This window comes from Lemur catta, chromosome 12 (assembly GCF_020740605.2).
Source record: "Lemur catta isolate mLemCat1 chromosome 12, mLemCat1.pri, whole genome shotgun sequence".
NCBI lineage: Eukaryota > Metazoa > Chordata > Mammalia > Primates > Lemuridae > Lemur > Lemur catta.
The window spans coordinates 74325378-74335604 of record NC_059139.1 but is presented as its reverse complement, the minus strand read 5'-3'; the positions used below and the strand labels follow the sequence as shown (position 1 = coordinate 74335604).

At 31.8% G+C, this 10227-nt stretch overlaps 1 protein-coding gene across 1 annotated transcript in view; it reads left to right on the top strand.

Moving 5' to 3' along the window:
- FBXL17 (F-box and leucine rich repeat protein 17) overlaps positions 1-10227 on the top strand; it is a 485075-nt gene that overhangs the window by 86782 nt on the left and 388066 nt on the right. The gene's annotated exons all lie outside the window — the stretch shown is intronic.

Here is a 10227-nt window from a genome sequence, read left to right as displayed (position 1 = left end):
ATATTTTAAATGCTAAAGTGTTAGGTTTTTATTCTTTTTTATTTTGAAAACATGTAAAAACTAAATTAGGTTTTTGATTAATGGTTAAGAACAGTGAATAAATGGTGAACATGGGTCTAAAATAAACAAATAGAATGAATTAGGAATTGTAAGACTTTGATACTTTTATTTTAATATTCTGTATGGGGAAGATAGTAAGTTACTGTATCAAGGAATTAACTGTTTTGTGTTTATCAAGAACTTCACTATTACAAAAAATTCATTTATGTTTAGATTTTAGTTTAAATCCATGTCATCTATCCTGCTTTATTGATCTGCTTTGACTAATATGGTAGAAAGAAACAACTTTTTTAATGTACAGATTTTATATAAGAAAGTAGTTTTTCTTAGTGCTTTTCATCCTTCTTTTAGATGTTTAGAGGCCAAATACTGTATGCCTTTTTATTTTCACATAGTAGCAAGAAACAGCAAGAAGATTATAACTTGAATAGACAAAAAAAAATTATTGTTGGGGTATTATCTGTCATAGGAAGCTACGTTTTGCAGAATTTCTATCGGACTTTGTGTTTCTCTCCTAAGAAGATAAACAATAGTTATATAATAGATAAATTAAAATTTTGTAATATAAGCCCACTTGGATATTAGTGGCAGTTCAGAAATGAAATTGTTTTATCATAATTTCATCTTATTGCTTCCAATAAGAAGTAACAGCATTGCTGTTAGTGAGAATAGCTTACATTTAGAATTCAGTCAGACAGTTAGTTGGGTCACATGTTGTTTTTATAAGTGGAGAATATAATGCTATATAAAAAACTGAATTTTTGAAAATAGATGGATTCTGATTTTGCTGAATTTCTTAGTGGTTTTTTTTTTTTTTAAAGCTGACTTTCTACCAAAGGGTTAGACTGTTAAATGCTTACTCAATAAGAATTCTAAAGCATGAGTTAAGTTGGTATAAAATGACTTAAAATTAATTATTTCTTAATTTGTTATGAAGACTGGGATAATTTTTTGAGGTTCATTTCTGAGATGCTTAATATTTTTTGCAGTACTGAATGTTAATTTTTAAAGCTATGTTTCAGCAACATTTAAAAAATAGTTTTAGCAATTTTCTGTAGGTGAATGATGTTAGCATCAGTTTCAAAATTCTTTTGGAAGGTAGCCAAAATTATTTTCCTTTGCACAGAGGAGACAAATTAGTGTGATGTTTATGCATAGGGTTTTCTGATGTTTGATTCTTTAAATTGCCACATAGTCTGAAAATCATTTCATTATACTGAAAATCCTTTGGAGATATTTATTTTCTTTATAAATGGAGATTGAGCACCACCTGTTGGTCAATCCAAAGTATTTTTGTGATCAGCAAAAATTATTGTTGTTAAATGTTCCTTAATTACTGAGGTACTATATATTATATAATTCTGTCACAACATGAATTTATGTCTAAAAACTTTACTTCTTATAAAATTCATCAGAATGCCTTTATTTTGTAGATTATAAAATGATTTGCCTTATTACCTTTACCATTTAAGTTTTCTAACTTTGCCATTAACTACTGAACTGTAAGTTATCCTTTGAAGAGGTGAATTGCCCTAACCCTGTGTTAAGAATTTATGGAGTTATTAAAGGAGATTATTTGCCTTATGTGGAGATTATCAAATTGAGGAAGAATAGTTAGTGATTCCTATGTTATTATCTATGCATTACCTGAATGATACTAGATTTAATTTTTAAATAAATAAAATGCTTTTTTGTTTTTCTTGTTTCATATCAATTTGAAGTAAAAAAGTAAATTATTCACTTGTTGAACAACAATGAATTCACATATTAAAACCAAAAATCGTTATTATATAATTTTTAGAATTTTAGATTTTATCATGTTAAATGTGTTACTTTGTTTGAAATGCATAGTTACCACTCAGATATTGGTGAGACAAAGTATTAACTTAAAAATATTAATTTAGATATATTAATAGTGGATATTAATATGAATATTAATAAACTAAGCTAATTTTCTCAAAGCAAAGCAGAAAATAAGTCTGAAATGACATTTGATGATCTCAAAGATATTAAAAATGTGTGTTATTTAAGATTAGATATAGAAGGCAGCTTTGGTACTTCTTTCCATTCCTGACATCAAAGTGATGCTACAACTGTATCAAAGTCTTAACCCTCATACATTAATAATGTACAGTAAATAAATCAGTGCTTTTGGGTTTTAGGGAGTTTGATTTTTTTTATTTTAGGTCATACTTTCCAAGCAGAAATCATTCAGTGCTCAGTATTATATTAGATGTATTCTTAGCAAGAAAATAGTATAAATAAGGCCAAAAGAAACAGTTTTAAAAAATTTACATTGGTAGTTTATATTTCATAACAGAAAGTAACTGATTTTTTTAATATAAAAGTCAAGATTTGTATCAGCTGTATTAGTTTGTTTCAAATTATGAATCATATCCTGATTCCCCTTGACTCTTGTGTTGCATTTTCCTTTATCCATTTCCTGCTGTCAATTTTTTTTAGTGTCTAAGTTGTAAACTTGAGACGCAGCATTGATTCTCCCGTCTTTCATCTTTCCTCTGAAAATTCCATTTCTAAGCTTTGGAAATGGCTCTTTATTCTTTTTCGTCTCCTCACTACTCTCCTACTTTAGTCTTCCTCATCTCTCTATTCCAGAGAGCTTCCCAACTAATGTTATTATTTCCAATCTCTTTCTTATTCAACCATATCTTCAATAGTAATGAATGTTTTTTGGTTTTTGTTTTATTTCTTCTACTAAAACACTTGACAGGTCATAGTAAAGATTCTCCTTTCGCTCTTGATTTTCTGCTACACAAATCAAATCTAAATTCTTTAGGATGGCACTTACTGGGACCTTCCAGTCTGGTTCCAATCAGCCGTATTAGCCTTAGTTTTTCCCTTCCCTTTGCCACCCTTTGAGACCTGAGGCACAGGCCAAATGTCTTCTCCTTTGTGAAGAGTTACTTTAAGAATTAATTATACTGGTTTGAGCTCTACTAGCAATTGGATTGTATTATTAGAAAGTCTCATTACTAGAAGGGTTGTTGGTTATATATGTATACAGATATTTGTGAACTCTTTGAAAAGAGTAATTGTATGATTTTTTGTCATTCTTTGTTTGATCTGTGAATTCCAAGTCCCAAGGATAATCTTTGGAATGGAAGAGGCTGTATAACTTACAGTAAAGAGCATGGACTCTGGAGCAAGACTGCCTGGGTTCAAATCTCAGGTCTTCTCCTTTGTCTTCTTGAGTAATTTACTTAATTCCTCATCTCTTCAGTTTTCCTTTCAGTAAAATGGGGATTATAATAGTACCTACTTCATAGGATTATTGTGAGGATTAAATGGTTGATATATGTAATGTGCTTAGAACAGTGCCTAGTACATAGTAAATGCTCAATAAATGTTAAGTTATTATTTTTAATACTTTAGAAATAAAATTAAAATGAACAATTAATATTTCAAAATTTGGAAAGGTACACAAATTTGAAACAAAGTTCTTAAAGATTTTTTTTTAGTAAAGTATTGCAGTTTAATGTTAATTCAAAATCTTTTGTTGACTCTCCGAAAACCATTTTGTTTAAAATTTTAGTAACTGAGAATTGAATTATATAAGGTTTGGTAAATACATCCTGCAGAATTTAGTAATTGCACACATACACACATATATATAAATTATATTATCTTTTGTTACAGTTGTTGCTGTGTTAATGTCACTTTAAATAGCTGTTAACCAAATGTAAGGTTTTTGGAAATATAGAGACAATACTGTTAAGAACTTAAAATATGCCAGAAATTGGCACCTTATCTTTATAAGTAGACTTTTAATTTCAAAATGAAGACCTAGCATAAGCATTGTTTAAACAGATAGGCTGAATTTAGTAATGTCAGTAGGCAAAGGACAACTGTGGGATATCTGAAGTAAGTCATCCTGTAATAAGGCTTACTGTAGAAATAGACTTGCTTGTGACCGACAGTGTCTTAGATTAGTTTTTATTTTATTTTTTTTACTTTTTCCCTTTATTGGCTTGATGAATTTTCTCATCACTTGTAGCCAAATTTGAAGTAAAGATTTTCCTAATTTGCTTCCTGATTTGGAGGGAGGATATGGACGAGTACATAAGGAAATGTCAGGGGGTCGGGGAGGGGAGAGAGAAAGATTTGATTTCTTAAGTTTGAGATTTTTATTCATCATTTGACATCATAAGATGAAGGTTAAAAGCCTCCATTAGGATATATGCTCCTGAACCTAGACAGTTCTCCTCAAAAATTCATAAAAATATTAATAATAAATGAGAATCACTGAATAATGTTAATATTAGCTTAGATTATAAAACATAAAGTTTTTGTGTAGGCTTCTATTTTTTAGGAGCCTATAACTTGTAGGAATTATAAAAAATACATACTTCAGACAATAGGGTAAAAAAATTTGATTCTTTTTTGGGTTGGATTCTATATTTTGCACACTAATATCAGTAAGTGTATACATATTGTGTAACTTTAAAAAATCATTGATATGTATTGTTTTCTATGATTGAATGCTTATGTTAGAAATAAATACAGACTTGACAATCTGTATGTGTTTAATATTTTGTTTGCCTTGAATCTTTTTCTCTTAATGATTGAAATACATTACTCCTGAGTGTAGTGGATTGGGTTTTATTCTTTAAGCATTGGCGATCTCCTGAGTGAGATTCTTACTGTTGATAGTGTTTTTAAATAATTCATGGTATGCTTATTAACTGCAAATGGATTTTTGTTTGCTGTTTATGTTGTTTTATCTTTTGTTTATAAAATATACCATGATTTGGTAAGCAAGTCTAATTTATTTTGGGAAGTTAATTAAATATTCAAGGATGAATATGGTCTTTATTTTAGACTTAAAATTTTAAAATTAAATTTTTTGTTTTGAAAATTATATATGATTTCTTGAAAGTTCCATGCTCAGAATCAAGTAGAGACTTCAAGTTTAGGGAAATTATAAAGGAAACATAGAAGTATTCCCATATTATTTTCCAGGAACAAAATTGTGCTTCTCCCCATATTTGAAAACATCTCTTAATTATGGGATTTATAATTTTCATACTTTGTTTTCAATTAGAAAATTTTCAGTAGTTTCCTAAGTGACTATGCCATTTAAAATTAGTGTAAAATTTTTAAATTTTATATGTAACTCATTAATATAACAGTATTTCACTGTTTAATGAAAATCATCCTTATAAATTATAATGATTCCTATCAAGAAATATTTTAATTTTAAAGTGTCAGCAATAGCCATATTTTCAGATCAATAAGAAACTAATACAAATATACTGTGTTTATTAAAAAAGTATTTTCCAATGTCTATAAATCCTGACACTATGCTAAGTCTGGATATTTCTCAATGAAATATTATTTAGGAGGAAAAAGACACATTCATAGAGAATTAAAATGAAATGTTCTAAGTGCTGTGTGATAAGTCATGATTCAGAAAAAATGCAGAGCATTGCTCAGTTTTCTTGGGGATTCAGAGATGGTTTTTTTGAGGTGATGATACCTCAGCTAATTTATAAAGAATTGAAGAATATGTCCAGGTGAATAATAGAAAATAAAGAAGGGATTTTAGGTTGAGGGAGCAGTATATGCAAAAGTGTTAGAGGCATTTAAAGAGTAAGGTCGGGAAAAGGTGCCTATGGATCATGAGGCTAACTGGAGATGTAGGCTATAAAAGCTTTTTGGATATTATGCTGAGAATCTTGGATTTTATCCTTTAAGCATTGGGGAGACATTAAAGAATTTTCAGCAGGAGAGTAACATGTACCCATTTATACTTTTGGAACATCATTCTGGTTATTCTGTGGAGGACGAGGGTAGAAAGACCAAGAAAGAAAGAAATGATGAACACCTGAACTGAGGCAGTGGTAGTGAGGGTAGAGAGAGAGGGTATTAAGGCAGTAGAGTCAGCCAGCGCAGGTCTTGGATATTGGGGTTCACAATGTCTTTACAGTACTCAAGACCAAATTCTAACTTTCCATCTTGAGCTGCTACTCACTGACATAAGGACTGATGGTACAGTTTTGAAAGTGGGGTGGACTTCAGTAGTAAACGTGTTTCATTTGAGATGTCAGAGAACACTTGCATAGGAATATCCAAGTAGGCAGCTGGATGTCCAAATGTCTGGAGCCCAGAAGATAGAGATTTGAAAATTAGCATACTGGTCTCAATCTCACTTTATCAATTTTGTTCTTTAATTGGTTAATGGCCCTCTAAAAAAGGATAAAGTAATGACTTGAGATAAAGGAGAATTTAGAACTTAGGTTAGAGAAATTTTGGAATAATAAATGTCTGTGTATAGTCTATTTCACACTTTAAGGTGGCTGTCTGGGATTCATTTCTACTGCCAGTAAATTTCAGTTCTCTGCCACCAGCTGTCCTGTGATCAGTGAAGTTGTCTTAAGGGAAAGGAGAACAGATGATAACCTGGCTGTATCTGGATACTTAAAAACTTAGGGATGCGGTTTTCTGTTGCGTGTGTTCAATGTTTCTCTCTGTTGGTGTAGGCAATTGAGAGTTGATAGAATATAATCACTTAAGTGGGTGAGAATAATTGTTTTGATATCATTACCACTCATATCATTTAAGGTTGCAGAAATGGGAGTAGTCCAATATTTAATAATCCAGCATTTCATATGTATTATATAAGATTAGACATGAGTATGGGTTTTAGATGCTGTGTTCTTTCTAAGACAATTTGGATCAGTTCTTTAATTGTCTTAACTGAAATTGCATATGTGTTACGAACATTTTTTTTTGACTTGTACAGTTTTAATATTCTGTAGATGATGGAAATGTTTATTGAGTTTTAAATTGTGACACATATCAACATACAAAAAAGCAAGATTAAACATATTAACATTAATCATATCACCATTTACAGTTGAGATTGCTGAATATGCCATGAGTTTGCAGATTGTACTTCAAACACCATTTGAAATAACAACCCCCAAAGTAAAGTACCAAGGAGTAAATCCAACAAAAGATGTGCAAGACCTTTATGGAAAAAAATTATACAACTTTGTGGAAGGACATAAGATCTAAATAAATGGAGAGAGGTACTACATTTTGGGATGTGAAAACATAATAGAAATTCTCCCAAAATTAATCCATTAAGTTCAAAATAATTTCAATAAAATCCTAACTAATATTTTTTTTTACAACATTTGACAATCTGATTTAAAATTGACATGGGAAAGTAAGGCCAAGAAGAGCTACATAATTTTGAAGAACACTAAGGGTAAATTCATCTGACCAAATACCAAGATTTACCATAAAGCAACAGTAGATTAAACTAATGTGATAATGGCACAGAGGGTAGAAAAATAACTAATGAGACAGTATGCCTTTCCAGCCTTGCTTCCTAACTCCTCTTTGTGTGCAATTACGTGCTGGCCAACCTGAGCTATATGTGCTAACATGCATGCCTCTGTGTTTTTAATAATTCTGTTCATCCCTGTGGGCTGTACTTCACTACATCTAAGATGTGATTAATTTATGTACCACTAAGAAAAAATGTTGCCAATTAAATTGACACAACATCCTTGCCAGATATACCTTGTTTCACAGATGTTAAGACATGAAAATGTATGTTTTAGGATGTATGGAACATGGTATTTAAAATGCTAGTATCTCCACAAAAACTATTCCCTGGTCTCTCTTATCTAAAAGTGAATTCTCTCACTTTCAATTTGTATAGCATTTATTTGTATCTTTTTGTGAAAGTTTTACAGAGTAACACCCACATGTACAAAGGGGTTCCCCTGAATTTTCCCTTTCTGAAGATATCTTCTACAATAATTCTAATAGGTCCAAGAGTTTACCAGATATTGACCATCAACTGTATGTCACATGATAGTTGCTTTAAGGATGTTATCTTGACCCTTAGGCAACACTGCAAGACAATTTCTATTATTCTGAATTTTACATAGCAAACTGGAGGTTGGAGTTCAATAAATTTTCCCCAAAACATAATTGCAGGATTGGAACCCCAGACTGCCTGACTTCAAACCCATGACATATATATCACACTGCATTTGCTTGCCTGTCTGCTTCCCTTTTCTGATTACAGAAAGCTGTTTGAGCATAGAAGGTATGCATTTTGCATGTTTATAGTCTACATACTGTTTTTAAAGAGGGTCTCTATCTGTCACTCAAGCTGGGGCACAGTGGCATGATCAAAGCTCACTGTAACCTAGAACTCCTGGGCTCAAGTGATCCTCTCACCTCAGCCTCCAGAGTAGCTAGGACTACAGGTGCATGCCACCATGCCTGCCTAATTAAAAAAATTTTTTTTTGGTAGAGATGAGGTCTTACTATGTTGCCCAGATGGTCACAAACTCCTGGTTCCAAGCGATCATCCTGCTTTGGCCTCCCAAAGTGCTGAGATTACAGGTGTGAGCTACCATGCCTGGCTCCCTGCATATCGTCTTGCATTATTCCCTGAAACATAATGAGTGGCGAATATATTTTGAAGGAATAAAAGTAGAGAAGGAGGTCAGGTCACCTCTTCAAACTGATAATTCTTTATGTGTCTGTCCATTGTTTATTTGTGTGTGCTATCAGCACAGAGCAGACATAATTGATGCTGAGCTATCCTTTGGATACCAACTAATAGATAATAGATGCAACTTTCTAGTTCAAGGAAGTTTTTAACATTTTTGAAAAAAGTTTTTGAATTACATTTATACTTTCATTATAAAAAAGTTGAAAGGTGAAGAAAAAAATAATAACACATATTATCAGTGTATACCATGAACCAGGTACTTTGTGTGCATTATATCATTTAATCCACAAGATAGCACAATCACATAGATATTATCATTATCCCTATTTTGCATATGAGAAAACTGAGGCTAAGGGCTGGTAAGTCATTTGCCCATGGTATTGTTACTAGTAAGTAGAGGAGTTCCAGTTTGCCTAGCTTCAAAGTCTACACATTTCCCTCTTTTTGCTTTGGTTTTCTGTTTTTAAACTTGGTATTAATGATATCAATAGTGAACTTAACATTCTGCAATTTCTTTTTTGTCCAACATTCTTTTTGAGATATTATCAATATTGATTCATATAGCTCTACTTCATTCAAGTAGTTTTAAATTTTTATCAAAGTAATAAGAGTATGTAGTATAATAAGTCAGTTTATTAGGCTTAAAGTGAAGATTGGGTATCTCTCTCTCCATTCCTTAGTCTTCTCCACAGAGACAATTGCTTTCAACTTTTTGTTGTTTTTCCTCTTTTATTTACCTCTGTATTCCCCCACCCAAATTTCATGCTACCATTTATTGACTTTTCAGTTTTAATTACATAGTACCTTTCTACTATGAATGAAAGTGACTTTTTTTCCCTCTTCCCATCCTTTCAATATTTATTGTCACATTAATATGACTATGTGAATACTGACAACAGCTCTGTAATGTGCTATGTTCAGGTTTTCCTCCCTTTTGTAACTTGTTTTTATTTACAGGAATACTTTGTTTTATTGTGCTTTACTTTATTGCACTTCGCAGACAACTGTGTTTTTTACAAGTTGAAGGTTTGTGGCAATCCTGCATCAAGCACTTGTATTGGTGCTGTTTTTCTAATAGCATGTACTTGTTTCATGTCTCTGAGTCACATTTTGGCAATTCTTCTAATATTTCAAACATTTTCGTTATTATATCTGTTATGGTGATCTATGACTGGTGATTTTGATGCTATTATCATAATTGCTTGGGGCATCACAAATTGTATCCATGTGACAGCAGACTTAATTGATAAATGTTGTATGTGTTCTATCTGCTCCACTGACCAGGCGTATTCTTCCTCTCCTTGAGCCTTCCTATTCTCAGAGATACAACAATATTGAAATTAGGCCACTTAATAACCGTTCAATGGCCTTTAAGTGTTCAAGTGAAAGGAAGAGTCCCATGTTTCTTACTTTAAATCAAAAGCTACAAATGGCTAAGCTTAGTAAGGAAAGCATATCGAAAGCTGAGATAGGATGAAAGCTAGGCCTCTTGTGCCAGTCAGTTAGCTAAGTTGTAAATACAAAGGAAAAGTTCTTGAAGGGAATTAAAAGTGCTACTCCAGTGAACACATGAATGATAAAGTAAAACAGCCTTATTGCTGATATGGAGAAAGTTTTAATGGTCTGGATAGAAGATCAAGTCAGCCACAACATTCCCTGAAGCCAAA